Source organism: Talpa occidentalis, unplaced genomic scaffold, assembly GCF_014898055.3.
Source record: "Talpa occidentalis isolate TD23 unplaced genomic scaffold, MPIMG_talOcc4v2.1 talOcc4.10, whole genome shotgun sequence".
NCBI lineage: Eukaryota > Metazoa > Chordata > Mammalia > Eulipotyphla > Talpidae > Talpa > Talpa occidentalis.
Window position 1 is genome coordinate 46370648 of NW_023600993.1, and position 18115 is coordinate 46388762.

General features: G+C 41.5%; 1 protein-coding gene across 3 annotated transcripts in view; it reads right to left on the reverse strand.

Annotated features, from left to right (window-relative positions):
- PRICKLE2 (prickle planar cell polarity protein 2) overlaps positions 1-18115 on the reverse strand; it is a 336923-nt gene that overhangs the window by 147691 nt on the left and 171117 nt on the right. Inside the window, exon 1 of one of the 3 annotated variants that reach the window (XM_054695295.1) lies at positions 7116-7443. The exons of the other annotated variants lie outside the window; for them this stretch is intronic. The gene's annotated coding sequence lies outside the window, so the exon portion shown is untranslated. Of the gene's footprint in view, positions 1-7115; positions 7444-18115 lie in introns of those variants that run through there. 3 annotated transcript variants of the gene reach the window in all.

The following is an 18115-nucleotide window of genomic DNA, read 5'->3' on the forward strand; positions in this document are numbered from 1 at the left end:
TGCCCCCTGAGCTTTGAAAGGGGCCCCTAGCCCTTAATAACTAGCCCCCCAGGCAAACAAAACTTATCTATTATTCCTTCCCTAAGAACTCAATGAATAGTCCAAGTAACTAACCCATGGCTTTGGATTTCCTGAAATGCCTGTATTACTCTCACTCTTCCAGAGAAGGATATCCACCTGCCCTCTAATATTTCTCGGGGTTTTCTTTTCTCCCACTTAAACAATATGCAGTCCTTTGCTTTTATTTTTAAATGAGTCCTCCAGCAATAATAACGAGGAGAGCTTTCGGAAGTAGGGATGGGAGGAAACCTGCAGCATCAAGCCTAACCTTTGTTCTCTGGACAGGATTTTCTCCAACAGATTAAAACATATACATGTTTACTGCCCCCTGCTCCCACTTGTGGGAGTTGTAGCTGATCTTAAAAATCTTTGTATCCCAAGTCAATTCCCAGAGCAGTAGCTGCGTCTGATCAGACTTCCTCAGCAGGAGGGTTCAGAGGCTCAGGGTCTTCAAAGAAAACCATTAGCTGGGGCTGCAATTTTTAAAAGGTGATGAAACACTAATGCCTCACTTCTACTGCAATAACACCTTCCTCCAAAGGGGTTACAGACTTCCACCAGGGGCAACCATCACTGACCTCATTTTGTAATTAAAAATAAAATAACCTAAGGCTTAGACATTAAGTGCATGGACGTACTGAGGATACATTAGTCTTCTCATGCTCCAGGAAGGAGGAGGGAGATGAGAAAAGGGAAAGAATAAATGAAAGCATTAACATTTTTTTACAGTTGCTATGTCCACCACTAAGCTAGGTAACAGCCATTCAACTCAAGTCCCAACTAGCTGGCAGGTACCTTTCCTGGAGACTGCAGTTGAATGACAGAGTTCCTGAACTTAAATGACCACGAGAGAGAGGCAAAGAGCTACCATATTGAAAATCAAGTATTTTGGATCTTCAAAAGTACTCTAGACAAGTGTGTGGGTAGGGAGATGCAGGGAGGGCTGGTGAGGCAAAGGCAGGTAGGAAATCCTATTGGCTGAATGGCATTTAAGCCAAGTCCTTAACGGTGACAGGAAGTTTCCAGCCAGGCAATGTTCTAGGGCAAGAGCATTCCAAGCCGAAAGGACCAAATATCAAGTACAAAGGCCCATGGGCAGGCAGTTTAGAGTGTTGAAGGGTCAGTGTGGCTAAAACAGAGGCACTAGTGGGAAGAGCAGACCTCCCTGCAGAGGTAGGCAAGGGCCAGATTTGGTAGGGGTGGAGGGGTCTCCTATAACAGCCAGGTGTTTGGAATGTGTCCTTATGTAATGGGAAGCTGCTGGGAGGTGTTAAACTGAGGAGCGACAGGATCTGGCTAGATACATTGGGTATTCGGAAAGGATATCCTATAACCAAGGTGAGAAAGGATGGTGACATAGACTCGAGTTGTGGCTGCAGAAACAGTAGTGGTGGTTCCATCTGGGATAAATGGTTTTTCTATATTTGTTTTGCATTGGAATTTATGTAGAACAAAATGTGCACATTCCATGTAGAGTCTGATCAATCTTGACAAATGCCCATAGCCACGAAGCTCACGCTCTACCAAGACAAAGAACATTCTCAGCACCCCAGGAAGTTACCTCAAGCCTCTTTTCAGTCAGTCTGATCTCCCTCCCCAACACCCTATTTGGGATTTCTCTTTGAGGTAGAGCTGACTGTGTTCTGATAGATTGGACATGGGAGTGTGTGGAAAAGAAAAGGGTGAAAGATGTCAACAGCTCTCAGCACCAGCAACTGGGTGACAGGAGATGTCATTTGCTAACCTAACTCCTCAGGAGAGGACTAAATTGAGAGTTGTGCTCTGAAGCATTAATTCTAGAAGTGTATTGAACATGTGATGAAGACACTGAGAATAGTACAGGTAAGTCTGGTGCTCAGGAGAGAGTCCAGGCTGAAGATGTAAATGGTAGTTCAGGCACAAAGCCAGGGAAAGGATGCTATCAGCATGGGAGTGACAAGAGATGAAAAAGGAAAAACCAAGGAGAGAGAAGACAAGAACAGCCTAACTTTTAAAGATCTAGGGGAGGAGAATGAGCAATCACGGAAACTAAAGGAAAAGGTATGATACTCAGAAGCCTGCAGAAGGAAGCTGCAGGAAGGACAAAAAGATGAATGCTCCCAATAGGAGACCAACAATCTCTACCTCTCTTATTTACCCTTCCCTACAACTTTGTAGAGTAGGTACCATTATTATCCCCATTTTACAGAGAAGGAAACTGAGGCTCAGAGGTTTCAGTGACTTGTCCAAAAGTAAACTGCTAACAAGTAGTCAGCATTCTGAAGTTAGCTGCCTCCCCCAGGTGTGTTCCACAGCAACACGAACAGGGGAGATTGCAAAGAGGCTCAGGGTCATTAAGTGAAAAGTCAAAGTTAAGTAACTTTCTCTACTCCAGGGCTTGGAAGCTTTGGTATGCTAGTATGAACTGTGATTCCTCAGAAGGCATAGGTAGGATGAGGTATTTTCCAAAATACATGAAACTATATTTTAAAACCAACTGGCCAAACAGGTACTCCCGAGAACACAGTAAGGGAGCCGCTGCTCAAAGATGATATGATGGCATCTTAAAATATGTTTGAACAAAGTCCAAAGTGCTTCCGCAGATGTTACGTCGCTTATACCCACAGAGACATGGACGTTGCATTGTACAGATAATGGAGGAAAAACTTATGAGGTTAAGTGGTTAGTCCTGTGTTACCATCCTGCAGCAATTAAACAAGATTAATCCGTAGCAGAACACATGCCCAGGAACAAGAGAAATCAGGTTACGCCAAGGGGGAATCAAGCAAGAGTCCTGAGTGAAGCTGCTCCTCATCTTAACCTCTCTTCTTCACAATATTCCCTTTATATCTGCTTCCCAAAAGCATTTATTATGGGGGGGGGGGTCAGCTCATGCAAACATGGAGGGCAAAGAAGGAGCTGGAGAGGCCTTGGGTCATGGGAATTAGGAAAAGACTTCAACCATCTTGGGTTCATGAACTGTTCATCATTTTGTGTGTAGATCCTATGGGAAGTGTGTGGATTTGAAGAAAGATAGTAGCAGTGGGAACATTGGAAGGACCCATGGAGAAGGCCAGTACTGCCTAAAGGTTTCTAAAAGCTCAGGGACTCAAAAGCACCTCATAAAGAAATCAACCTAACAGTGAGTTGTCTTGGTTCAGCAGTTAAAAAACTCAAGGCCAATTAGCTGGATACTCCCCAAGAGTTAACATTAATGCCTAGACCTCCTTAAATTCTGTCACAGGGGATTGCATAAAAAGGGCTCTCATTGACCACAGCCTACTGAACAGCAGCATCTTAGAGAAGAGGACTTTAGCAAAGAATGTTGTGAGGGGGGGATCATTAGGCCTTGACTGTAAGGAGAGCCTCCCTACCCCTATCCACCAAGAACATAAGTTTGAGGTGTGGACTTCGGAGTTGAAAAGTCTTAGGTTCTGGTCCCCTATGTGGCCATTTATACAGCAGTGTGACCCAGGGCAGTTACTGAACCTCTCTGAGCCAACCCTCCCTCATCTGTGAGATGGGAATGATCATAGCACCTACTGCACAGGGTTATTGTGGAGATTTTAAATGATAATGGACAAACATCTCAGTACCTCTCAAGACAGTGTTCAAGGTCCTAGCTGAGAGACTTCTGAAAATGCAGATTTCCCAGGTCTTACCACAGACCTACTGAAACCAGCATTCTGAAGTATATTCTTATCTCTGACTCTAGTCTGAGACTGATAAGATAATCTGGGCTTGGCAAAACAGTAAATTAATAGCTATTCTTCTGTTTACTGTTATCATTTAAAACATGCTACTGTGAGACCTGCTTGCCAGGTTGAACAAACTATTGCTCAAAATTTGAATTTATCTAAAATTAAACTCCATAGATATTCACTCATCCTCAAAAACCTGAACAAACTTTACCTCAATCATTGGCAAAATGAAAATTTTTGTAATTACAGCTGTACAGGTGAATGCAAAGTAAATTTTTGCCAATCTTTCCAAGATTAATCAAGTAGTTTTGTTTAAAGAAATAACAGTAAGAAGGAAATCTTCAGCAATGTGATAAGCGATGTCATGCGCACCCTCCCTGGGGACTGGCAGCTGGCCAGGGGAAGGTGCTTTCTGCGAAGGGAGACCCTGATGATGGGATGATTTCTCTACATAGGTTGGTTGTTAAAAATCAAATGAAAAGCAAATCTCAAAGGCCTCTTGGTTAAAGTTGCAGGAAAATCATTCATGAGTTTTCCCAGACATTCAGTCCTACAGAACCTGCATCTGTCTGTTCCCTCCACCGCCCCTACATCTCCTCTTCTTCTGGAAGATGTCCAGATACAATCTTAGCAAAAGTCGAGTCTTCCCCTGCTTGTCAGTCAGTGTAGCACAATATACAAAAAGAATGTCACCATAAGCCTGCATGGTAATCAAATGCCAAGTAACCTGGAAGAGAAACCCTTGACATTTGGATTTTAAGAAAATAAAAAATAGCAAAGAAACTGTTTTGGAGCCTTACATTTAAGCTCTCAAAATTATTTCCACGAAGTTTTCATCATATTTAACTAAGATTGCTGTCTGTGTTTTGGTAGCTAGAAAGCTATTCCCTCTGCTTCCTCATGGACTTCATAATATCACACTGAGTTTCTATCCCCCCAAGGCTCTTCTCTCTGATTATATGCTAAGGAAGTGCTTAATGTGACTGGGTACCCTTCAGGAAAGATTAAGGAAAATAGCATGGGAAGCATAACATTTCTGAGATCTGGTTTCCCAAATGATTACAAACAACAGATTTCTGTAAGCACATCCACACAAAGCAGCACGTTGCATCCCTCTGCTGTCCTTTACAATCTTGAATTGCCCATTCTCTACATTGTTGATGAACTTCAGGGTAAACCCAACACAGAACCACTTTGTGCTCTCTGCAAACAGCTCTGCAAAGACCATAAATGTCACTACCAAATTGGTGAGCATTTTAGTGCAAACCTTTGCATCTTTCATTCTGCAAGACATCTGTGTCCCTAAGGATAACAATCCAGCTTAAAGGAAGTCTTGGGAAAAGAAGCCAAGAGCTTTTCCTGCTGAGGCCAGTGGGAGGAGGCCAATGAGGAAGTGGGCTCGATAAAACTGTCTCAAAAGTAAGTCCCATCTTAAAAGCTCAAAAAAAAAAAAAATGAGAACATGATTGCAGTTTCTTAAATGGAAGCACAACCTCCAAAATCAAAAGTAAAAGGTCTGTTGATGGAGAAGCTTGAGAGACTGGGAGAGGTTGACGGTATCACTGCAGAAAGATTGCCTGGTAACAGAGCTTGCTTGTATTACACCCAGAGCTGTGTACCATCTGAGGCTGATTCAGGAAAATACTCAAATCTCCTGGTAATTTCCTGCAGACAGGACGTTTAATCATCTCCAAGCCTCCGCCGCAAGAAGGAAAACACACACACACACACACACAACTAAACCAAATGATTCACACTCTTAAAAGGAATCTGCCTTCCGAACGAGAACCGTTTTCTGCTCTTGAAAAGCAGCCTCAATACGTTATTCTAACAAAATGTTCCTTTCCTCCAAACAGAAATAAAAGTCGCTCAAGGAGGACTTGTACTGATTTCTGGTCTGCATTTCTTGAAACTTCCATCCAGTCAACAGTTTCTCCTGGCAGGTTCTCAGAAACCCAGGGGTTGCTGGGTAGTCAGTGACTAAGAACACAGGATCATTTTTATAAGCCTCCTCCCCCACCCCCCACTTTTTGGCCCCATGGGAAGATGTTTTATAGTAGGACGAGCAGAATTAGCTGCACATATAAATTCTTCACTGCTCAGCTCACTTGACACCTTTATCTGAATTGCCCAACGGCTGGAAGATTTGGCAATTGATGATTTGGAAAGGAAAGGCCCAAATCCTCCCCAAGTGGTATTTATTCTGTCTGTACATACAGGGCTGTGTCCATCTTTCTAATTACTCAACTAGTTGCACAGATAAAAACATCTGTTTGCAGAAAGCAGAGAACCCAAAGTATACAAATGATTCACACCACCTAAACAACTGCAAATAAAGGCTAGCCCTGCAGAATGAGCGCCTCTAAAAGCCAAAATAATTTAACATGGGCGGAAATGGAGTTTGGCAATTCATGCATCAGACTTGGCTCCGGTTTTGGAAGGCATTTCTTTCAGCTGCCTCATCTGCAAAATAAACAAACAAACAAACCTCTGACCCTCGCCCAGCGAGGGTTCCCAGCTTCTTGCTTAGGTATATTCAAGTGAACAGATTGGGGAAAGGGGAGAGGGGGTTGAAAATGCATCTTTTAGACAAACATTATCTCCCCTCCCAGGGATTTCGGATTTAAAATTTTCTAGGATATAGCTACCCAGCACCTCAAGTTAGTAGGAGCCCAGTGTCAGCAGCTGAGAGGGTGCATTTGGAAACCTGGGGGAGTGAGGTTCCAGTTACCTCCCCAAGCTCCCAACAGCTTTTTCCATCCTATTCACTGGCCTGTGTGAACTAGGAAGGCCAGGAGAGGGGGCTGTCTCCACCACCCCCACTTCAGAGAGAACAAATGAACAAATCCAGAGTGGCTTAATGACAGAAATCCATCAAGGAGAAAAGGAATGAGTTTTAAAAGTTCTAGGAAACTAAACAATAAGGAGTGTGGGAGGGGGAAAAAAAAAACAATATTTTTTAAAGCAGATCTTGCTGGAGACATTTTATATTTTTCATAGTATAAGAAAAATAAATGAGCAGATCATTAGCAATAACATTTTAAATATACGAGGAAAGGAGTTATAAGAGAATAAAGATGGTTTGAAAAGCAAGTTTAAATGTTTCTCCCAAAGAAGTCTTAATATAATAACATTATCCCCTCCTTCTGATTATATCATTGTAACTATTACTGGTTAATAAAGTGACTATGCAAAAGCTGGCAGACAATCAGATCAAAAGGATCCCTAGTTTCTTGCCCAGAGTTCATGACCACCCCATATCTATCTGGCAAGGCGCATCTTTCTTTGAGGTTAGTTTCCCAGTTCAAGGCTCCTTTTCCAAGGAAGAGTAACTCTCCAGAGCCCCCTCCCTGAGCCAGCCCCAGGGCTACTTACCCTGCTCAGTCCTGCATTGCTCTCTGCTGAGAAGCATCCACTGGGTGAAGGAACTTGGGGTGAGGAGGAAAAGAGGGGCCGCAGACCCAGGGGCTGGGGGTAGGGCTTCAGCTACGAAGCCCAGTGGGGCACTGGCCGTCCACTACCCAAGGCCAGCAGAGGCCCTGCAGGGGCTCCAAGCAAGGGGGGTGACATTCCCTGGCGGTGGCAGCTGCTCCCTGCGCAGCTCCGGATCCAGGAAAATCACTCAGGTCCTGGAGAGAGAAGCTCCAAGCTCTCCAGGCTGCCTCCCGGCTGCTTAAAGTGACGCCTCCCCACCTCCGGCTCTGCTTATTGGTGAAATTTCTGAGCCACAGGCCAATCCTAGGCCTGTTCCCAAATTGAGATTTCAATCAAGGGAGCTACTGCTTTAAAATTAGAAAGGGCTGATTGGAGGGGGGGTGGGGGTGGGGAAGCGGCAGTGTTCAGCCACCTTTCTGCAGCGGGACACAGTCTCTCAGGTCCTTGCAGGAAGAGGTCCTGAAAGCCAGCAGTGGCTGGAAGAGCAAGATTACACTGTGCAGAGCACAAAAGGAAGTCAGGATATACTAGACCCTCTGCTTTTACCTCTCCGTTCACCTCTCTCCACTCACTCATTCTTCAAGGCTCATCCAATTCATCACAGATGTTGGAGACCTTCTATTCCTGGGAAGAGCCCCCAAACTATGTGCTTGCATAGTTTCCCCATTATCTCTCCTTCCAGACACTCATGAGACTTTCACTTTTTTGTTTAATCTGTCCCTTCTTTTTACACTGTAAATTCCATCAGAGCAGGGATGTTTATACCCATCATCACACTGTATCAGTCCCTGGCTGGAACAATGTGAGCTCTCAGTAAATATTTGTTGAATGAATGAATGAAAGAATAAACAAAGTGATGAACAATCAAATATATCCTGTTGCCTGTCTCTATACAAATGTTATTAAGAGGTAGTATTCAAGAGGCCAGAAACTGATTTTCAGACAAGACAATGTTCAAATATGACCTCTACTCTTACTAGTTATGTAATCTGTGCCTCAGTTTCCTTGTCCATAAAGCATGAAATCTCCCATCAGAGGATTGTTACAAAGATTGCATTAGATCATGTCTGGACTAGAGGAGGTATTCAATCAGTAAGCTACAAACTACTGAATAGTCAATCACTGTTGTTATTACTGAAATCAGAATACAATTGCTGGAGACCAGTCCCAGGACTGGTTTGACTAACAGTTTGGCTTCCTGGTGCATGCACAGTCATTCATAGAGCAGATATGAATTCAAGTCTGACTCAGAGCTAGGCTGGGGTAACCTATGAAAGATTAAAGACCTGGACATCAAGGGACTCCTAATGAGTTGTGTTATAGTCAGGATTTTGCAGAGCAACAGGATCAATAGTTCATCTATATAAACATATAGACACAAAGAGATTTATTACAGAGAAGGCCAAGAAGTTCCATGGTCTGCACCTGCAAGCCAGGGAGCAGTAGTATAGGTCAGGCGGAGGGCAAAGGTCTACTAACAGGCCGATGGTGACTGGTCTAAGTTCCAGAGTCAAGAATGGAGAATGCCCAAGTCTGAGGTCATGAGGAAATGGACATCTCAGATGGAGAAAAGAGAACAAGAATACTCTTCCTTCACTTTTTTGACATTTGATTCAGGCCTTCAAGGAATTGGAAGATGGCAACCCACACTGGAGAGGGCCATCTTCTTAGATAGTTTACTGATTGAAATGATAATGTCTAACAGAGACACCCTCACAGGTGCAACCCAAAATAATATTTACCAGCTATTTGGGCATTCCTTAGCCCAGTCACATTAACACAGAATTAACCATCATGGGCTAGGGTGAAGAAGATAGAGACAAATAAATGAAGAGAATAATGTGAAATGATACATGAGCAAAGATATATACAGGGATTTTTATTATAGGATAGCTTATATCAAAATAATTGAAAACAAATATCTAATAATAATAGAGGGCATAGACAAATTACATTAAATTCATATAATAAAACACTATGCCATCATGGGAAAAATAAAAAGGGGTTAAGTGCACTAATAGCCACAGAATTTCAAAATACATTGTGAAGTATAGTGCAGATGATAAAATATATCTCCACTTGCAAAAATAAATCTTCATGTGTAATATGTACAGATACGCATACCGTTGCATAAAATGCTTCTAGAACTATGCGTAAGAAAATGGTAAAGGTTATCATATGTGGCATGGTGGTTTGAGAACTAGCAGGTCAAAAGTGGGAAAAAGACTAATATTTCAACATATATCCTTGTGAATTACTTCAATATTTTACCAGAAACTTATAAAAAGCTCTGGTTCTGGCAAGATGGCAAATGATGACAGCCTGAAAAGTCTACCCTTCAAACACCTAGATATGCTAGATAAAATGTAACAAAAATTATTTTAAGTGCTTAGTTGACTTGGAATATAGAAAGGAAAATTCCCAGGTAGTGAAATAAAGAGGCAACTGTAAAAAAGAATAGACAGTGTGCAGAATCATGCTGTGGCTATGAAGGAGCAGGGAAGATGGTTGGTGGCAGGAGGAACCTTTGTCTTGATTCCCTAGGGTTTTAATACCCCAGTAGAAGAGAAAACAAGGTCCTGTGAAAAAGAGAAGCAGGAAGTTGGAGCACTCACTGAGGGCTGAACCCCTAAGGAACAAACAGATGAGAAAAACTGTCCAACAGCCCAGTGAAACTTGTCTGTTTCTATCCATGTTCTAGTAGGAGGGGAAAGTTTAAGCTAAGATTTTAGAAACCCTTGGCCTATGCCTTTGTGAGTAAAAGTAATAATACTCAGATTCAAAAAGCTCATATTGAAAAATTAATATAAAAATAGGGCCTGTTCATGATAAGCACTGGATGCCTCACAAATGGGAGATTTCCCTGGAGAGTCAGTTCCACAACCTAGACTTTAACTGACCCTGCAAAGCATGAGCTCCCAAAAGTAAATTATACAACACATGGGAAACTGACAAGTCAACAAATATGAGGCTGAGAGGTCACAGACAATATTCTGAAAAAATTTAAAATGATTAAAAACATTAAAGCTAGAATGGCAACTCTAAAGAGAATGAGGCATGATGCCTACCTCTCCCAGTAGACTCACTGAAATTAAACACACAGTTGGTAGGTAAAATAAGGGTTCGATACTGCTGAAGAGAGACATAGATCTCAAGACATTACACAAATGGAAGCACAATGGGATAACAAGTTGAAACATATAAAAGAGAGGCTAAGAGATACAGAGGACAGAATGAGAAGGCCCAATATATGTCTAATGAACACCATCGACAGAGAACAGATACAGTGGGAAGAGGCATAATGGTTGAAAATTAACTAGCATTTATAAAACTCACAAATCTCCAGATTCATGAAGCATAGGGCATTTTAATCAAGATAAATATAAGAACACCTGCATGTATTAATTATTCATAATTGAACAGCTAATAAAAACCTGAAAGGGGGGGATGCAAAAGAAAAGCTATGAGGGAGGTAAGCAGAAGGCAATTAGTAGTAGAAGAGAAGCGAGCCTGCCAGTGCGCATATACAGCTGGATCTTGAATGCATAGTTGTATATTTTGTGCCCATGTACCAGGCAAAATGGCTGAGATCTCCTGGGTAGGATGTGTTCATTCAATTATCAAACAAGAGTAGAAATAAAAAATCAAAAAGGGGACAATGAAACTGCCAAGGAAACACAGAGGAAGAAAATTTCAACAGCTTTAAAAGGCTCCCCAAGGAGGTAATAATTGTGCTTAGAGAGTTGGAATATTTAGGAGAAAGGAGTTTAGCATTAAACCCAGTTTTATATCCCAATAGTAGGATCACTTTCACTTTGACTGAGTTATACAACTTCTCCAAGCTTCATTTATCTTAACTATAAAATGGAATTCTTGTTCCTTGTCCTCAGGTTGTTTTGAAGTTTAGGGATAATATATGTACAGCACTTAGCAGAATGCCCAGCCTATAACTGATTACTCAGTGGGTAGCTATTATTATTATTAGATGAAATACAGTGCCTGGATGAGGAAAAAATACCTTTTGTTTTAAAAGATGATTTTCTTCTAACAGTTAAAGAAGACAGCCTATTTTCATGAAACTATCTTGAAGAATATTAAATGTTAACTCAGTGCCTAAAAAGGTATATTAGCATGCTATCAAAATATAACAAGTTATCAGATCTGATTTTTCCTTAAAGAAACTTAAAATCGACTTCCCTAAAAATAACCAATAAAGGCTGTCAAATATGTGATTCTCCTCAGTGTTAAATCCTGAAACTGTGACAAAAGTTCCTCAGATTCCTATATATCAAGTTGAAAGAATTCAGAGACTCAGAGGAGAAGGAAAATAGATGGACCCTCTTCAGTATTACTCAGTAAGTTTGTGAACGAATCAGAGGACTGGAGGAGGGGGTAACTTGCAAGGTCCAACCCATGATGTCAAGTTGCTAGGCTCTGCCAATGCATGGTGGATAAGAACACAAAGTGATCTAGCCAATCTCCAGGAATGGCCTGAATTAAAGCTTACGAAATTCAATAATGGCAAGGATTGTGCCCGCCCTTTGGAAGAAGCTCTGAAAAGCACAGTCCTAGTGAGGAAGGAATTGGCCAAGGGCATGCTTTCTATTCACTCCTTCATGCACCATTTAACAAACATATGTCTATGAAAAAGACTTTGCCTTATAGACTGGGAAAATATGGAAAAACAAGGAAAAAGCACCATTCCTACTTTCAGGTAGTGACCTGAAATTGTCTTCAATTGCCCAAGCCCTCCAACATCCTTCTTTCTGCCATACAAAGGCTAGCTAACCTTTAGAGATTTAACACCAATGTTTCAGAGTGGTAAACAGATTCCATCTCTTGGACTAACATTGACTGATTTGTAGTGGCTTCCTGGAGTGCTGACTTGACAAGAAGTCTGAGGCTACATTCTGCAGGAAAGCATGCTGTGATTGATTAATAATGTCTGTCATGTAGATAGAGGAGTGACAGTACCAGTGCTAGAAATTTGACATCTCCCATCTAGTCTAACCCCCTCATTCCACAGATGAGAAAACAGGTCTTTCTTCCTATGGCATTTTAAATTCAGCAATACTAGCAGGGGAAACCAAGGAGAACCTCCGTATTTGAAATGTTGCTGAGAGAGAGGGAAAAAATCTATAGCTTGGAATATTTCTGATGAGCTTTTAAGATATGTACTCAAATCTTTTAGCAGCCTTTGTATTCTACAGCAAGCTGACTAAATGGAGAAAGCTACTGACTTTGATGCCCTGGTTAGTTACAAAGTGATTTCCCCCATTCCCTGACACACATACAAGATAATATTAAACATATAATTTAAGGATTCAAAATACTTTGTGGGACAGAAGTGTAAATAAAATGAATATATTTCAGAAATACAAAGTGAAAACAGAGCAGCAATTAACATGTTAAGAAAGAACCAAGATTTTTATCATTTTTATTCTATTAAGTGGTAAAGATAGCATCAGCCAAAGAAAGGAAAAGAAAAACTCTTAATTTTCATACAGACACTTTATATCCTGGAGACTCTGTAACACTAACTAAGGAGATAGAGCCTGTCCCCGTTAAGTGTTTCCATGCCCAATCTATCAGTGCTCACAACCATCACCCAGCCCGATCTCAAGAATCCAGGCTCATTTGCTGCAAAGGGACAGAATGGTATAAATGGACAACAGATAAGCAGGAAGCCAACTCTAACCTGACTCAGATACAAAGAACAAATTGTAGCATTTGAGTAATACACCAGCTTTTTGACATGCCAAGTGCAAAGTGAATTCTATGAAAAACCAACTCCTTGAGAAATAGTTCTAATTAATCCAGTTACATAAAAACCAATGAAATGTTAGGGGGAGGAAGGGGGGGAGAGGAACAAAGGGAGAGAGGGTAGAAGGAATGGAGAGAGGCTAGAAGGGAGCTGGAGAGGGCGAGACAGGATAATGAGTGAGGACAAGAAGGAGAGAAGGAGGGAGAGGATAAATGAATGAAATGAATGAACAAAAGTACAATAGGATGTTCTGGGTTTGTTTTGAAGTCCCAAAACATGTTTTCTTACTTAAGATGACAGAAACATATTTATATTTAAATCAAATGACTGACTGTAAACTGTCAAAGGTTTTGAGAGGAATTTGACCCACTGCAAATAACTCTTTAATGCATAAGTTGGTCAGACTAGCTTTTCCCTTCAAATACTCATCATTTGCATACCACCTTTGGGATTTCTGCCAAATCTGCTTTTGCTAAGTACCATACTTATGATTTGTCATATTATTCACAATGGATAAACAAAGTCTTGTATATCCACACAATGGAATACTACTCAGCAAATAAAATGAATGAATATATACAAAATGCATAAATCTCAAATACAATGTGCTAAGAAGCCAGATTGAAAAGACTATATATGATTATTCTATTACATGACATTCCCAAAAGGGCAAAATTATAGTAATAAAAAGTAGATCAGTAGTTGTTAAGGGTGGAGATGAGAGGTAGGATAGAATAGCCAAAGGACATTTTGGAAGATGATATAACTGATTTGTATCTTGATTGGGGAAGCAGTTACATAACTATATGCATTTGTAAAAACTCATAAAACTGTAAACCTAACAGTGACTATGAATGTATGCAATCCTAAAATGTGAAAAATAAGAAACTAAAAATTAAAACCATCCCTAGTACCTTATTGGTTTTAATTATTTCTTCACTAAATGTTTTATTACCTTACTTTTTTATAAAGATATTTAACAAATTACTCAAAAAGTAGTTACTTAGGAATGATGACCTTCCAAAGGGTATAACACTAAAGTTGCTCTTTCTCCAGTGAAAATGGAGATGATCAAGATTTAGACAAGTGGCATGTCTATCCCTCAAATGTGAGCTCCTCCTTGATGTACTTACAAGGTTTAGAAGACTAAAAGGAACTGTTGTAACTCAAAGTCAATCAACTGACTGAACCACCCAAAACTATTTCACATTCTGGGAAAAATTGCTACAGATTTGAAGTTCCATGAGGGAAGGGATTTGGTCTTAGTTTTTTTTTTTTTTTTTAAAGATTTATTTATTTATGTGTACAAGAGCTGGGTACAGGCCAGAGGTGATGGGGGTAAGAGGATTCACCAGAGACAGAGCGGGGAACAGAACAGGCAGATTGACCGAAGTACACTGCTGAGGGGAGCAGCGGCCGCATCAGGAGAGGTCTGCCCCACCATGTGGGTTACTTCCTGGTCATCCGGGATTCAAACTTGTGCTGCAGAGGCTGCGGATTGCTTCATAGGTTGCATCTTCACCCCTTGCACCACCAGGGAGGCCTGGTCTGTCTTAGTTTTACAACAGTAGCACCTACCAGAGTCAGGCACTTGATATTCATAAAGTGAAGGAAACAAACCATTCTACAGCATCTCACATTCTACTGCTCCCAGAGAGAAAACTGCGGAGGCAGCCCAGTTCATTATCAGTCCTCTGGCTCCTGTAAGCCCTTCCTTACAGCAAGCCAGCAGCCAACACCCCCCCTAGCCTGGCCTGGCCCCAATGAGGATCATACAAAGCCAGTCCAACCACTCACCCACTCCATGTCCTTCAAAAACCTGAACCTTATCTTCCATCAACCTATTCTATTAACTGTTCCTCATGGTTTCAAACCTTTTTACACCACAGCCAGACATTCAGTGAATGCCAAAATGTGACACCCCAATCAAATTAGAAGGAGGACTTATTGTCAGTGCTGTTAGGAAAAATATGGTTATGTCAGTAAACATCCATGCTTCTCAGAGAAACATGTTGAGAAATGTAAGACCAAAATAACATGACACCTGAGATTTGTTTTAAAATATTTAGGAAGGAAAATAGGAAGAAGAGAGGAAAGGAAGGTGGGAAGGAGGGAGGTTAAGCAAAAGAAAAAGAGGCAGATGGAGGAAATAGAGTATATTTTCATAATTATTAAATATATATATAGATCCATTATACTATTTTTCTTTTTTTCTTTTTTTTTAGATTTATTTATTTATTTATGCAAGCACTGGGTACAGTCAGAAGCGCGGGAGGGTAAGAGAATTCACCAGAGCCAGAGCGGGGAGCAGAGCAGGCAGAAGGACCGAAGTACACTGCTGAGGGGAGCAGCGGGCGGCAGGAGAGGTCTGCGCGCCATGTGGGACCCTCCTCCGGTGGCCGGGGAGAAGCTGGAGATCGAACCGGTACCGCAGAGGCTGCGGGCAGCTTCGCAACCCAGCACTCAACTGCTGCGCCACCGGGGAGGCCCTATACTATTTTTCTATTTTTATTTTCTTTTTACTTTTGAGTATGTTTGAAGGTGTTCTTAATAATGAACTTTTTTAATCCAAGAGAATATTATTTTTAATTAATTTTTAACCAAGGTAACATTGGCATGACCGAGCAGGGCAGGGGACGGTGGGTGTCTGCCCTCCTTGTTCATGACATGGTTCTAAGGTCATGCTAATTTGATTCATGCTGAGTTGCCTACCAGAACCTGCTTAGCTTTGGGGTATTTTTTTCTTTTCCTTTCACATGTCTCTTACTAGACTCCATCTACTTTGTTCTATACCCGGGTAGTTGTATTTCTAGTTCTAAGTAGAAATCTATTGACTTTTTAAAATTCAGTCCAGGGCCTCCCTGGTGGTGCAGGGATTAAAGTCTGAGCAATATCAAGCTATTGCCAAAGCTATCACCAGCTACTGCAACATGAGTTGGATCCCTTGCCAGGGAGCTGACACACACAGTGCAGTAGACCTTTCCTGTCTCACCCACTGCTCCCCTCAGCAGTGTATTTCAGTAAATCTGCCTGTTTTGTTCCCTGCTCTGTCTCTGATGAATCCTTGCAGCTCCCACACCTCTGGCCAACACCCCAGTATCGTGTATGCATAAATAAATCTTTAAAATAAATAAATTTAATCAATTAAATAAACATTCAGTCCATTATTCTTATTAGTGCCGAAATTTGAGATCCTTAATTTGGAGTCTATTGGTTTCCAAACCCTGAGTATGTGCAAAGGATTATGTCAAATCTACAGATTCCTGGGTCACAACCCTGGAAATTCAAATTTATTGTTTGGGATAAGACCTGGAACTTGTATTTTTTAAATTTTCTCGAAACCAAACTAATATATTCATTGTTTCTCCATGATGTCATCAAGTAGGTTAAAAAAAAATAGTTAATGAATGAAAGATTGAGCACAATCTCTTGATTACCTTTGGAAGATTCCCTCCTCCAAATATTTGTTTTTTTTCTCATATAACTCCTAAACAGAAAAGGCAAACTTTTAGTTCACAAGGGAACCTGAGGTCTCTCAAGCACTAAAGAGCATTACTATAAAGCTATTTTGGATACATCTCTTTGTTGGGCAGTTGCGGACAACTTTTGGCTCTGGATTTCCAGGTATATGACTTTGGAGGTGTTTACCGCATTCAGCCATGCTAACCTGGGCCCAGTGGTTTTTTGGGGAAGTTCATTAACCAGGAAGATGGAAAACAAGGAAGCATTATGCAAATCAACACCTCTCCCAAATTCCTCCCACTCTGCCTTTATAGGAACTCTCAACAGAACCGTCCAACAGCCCCCGGGAGCAGGAACTACAATGATCCCTGCTCTTCAGGGGAGGAGACCAAGACATAGAAAAGTTAAGCAACCTGCATCTAGTAACATAGTTTTAAGAGGCAAAGAAGGGATTCAAACCCAGGCAGTCCTGCTTCTGGGTATGCAAGATACACCAACTTGCATGTCTTGACCACTTCAGCCAATAAGTACAACTGCTAGATCCTAGTGACCAGAGATATTCAGAGGACGACAGAGAGGAAACTAAGTGTAGTCTACTTCTGTGAACTTTCCATGAGCGCTGACTCACAAAAAAGTGTATCCACCCACACGCCCACCTTACACTCACTTACTGAGTATCTGCTATATTCAAGGCATTATGGTAATAAGCTCTGGGGACACAACATAAAAAAGGCACAGTTCATTCCAGAGGAACTCACCGGCTGGTGGAAGAAAAACAGATCTATGTCTATATATGTACACACATAAAACAAAGCAGTTGTTGGTGCAGTCTGTGTATGAATAAGAGAATGACTTAGACCAGCAAGAAGGTGATGTTCGCAGCAAGTCTCAAAGAATGAGTAGGAATCCTGGAGGTGGAAGCAGGGACAAATATATTAGGCAGCTACAATGGTATGAGTAAAATTATTGAGACTCGAAAGAGACCCAGGAATAAGACAACTCAGAGAGCTGATCAATTCTGGCACTACTGACACTGGGGGGGGGTGGAGGGGTCAGATAACTGCCTCTTTTTGGGGGCTGTCCCATACACATAGGAGGTTTAGCAGCATCCCTGGCCTCTACCCTACTAGATGTCAGTAGCCCCCCACCCCATAGTCTCAACAACCAAAAGTATCTCCAGATGTTGCTAATGCCCCTGAGCAGCAGAACCATCCTGCTGGCAACCTGGACCAGGGAAAGCTGCATTTGTGAAGGGAAAGAAGGGCGAGAAGAAAGGAGTTGCCAGCAGCTGAAAGCACAGTGAGGTAAGTAAGTTTGGGCCTAGACCATGAAATGAGCCAGTGAGTCAAACCCTCAAATTAAATCACCATCTAGCTACTCGGAAGGTCATTTCTTCCCACTCCCCCCAATTCCAAGCTATATATGCAATCCCCATTAGAAGCCATTATTTTGACAATTAATTTGATGACCAGCTTGGCCATTAAATGCCTTCTATCTAATCATGTGGTAGGCAGAATTCTGAAATGGTCCCCAAGATTCCTGGTCTGGGGCAGGGGTGACATACATTTCCTCCCAGTTTTTCAAGCAAACACTAATCTAGACACTGCGTGAAGGGACTTCGAGCTTTAATTGAGGTCCCAAATATACTGACCTTAAGATGAGATTATCCTCAGTGAACATGAACTAATCCTTTGAGCCCTTAAAAGCAATGGGG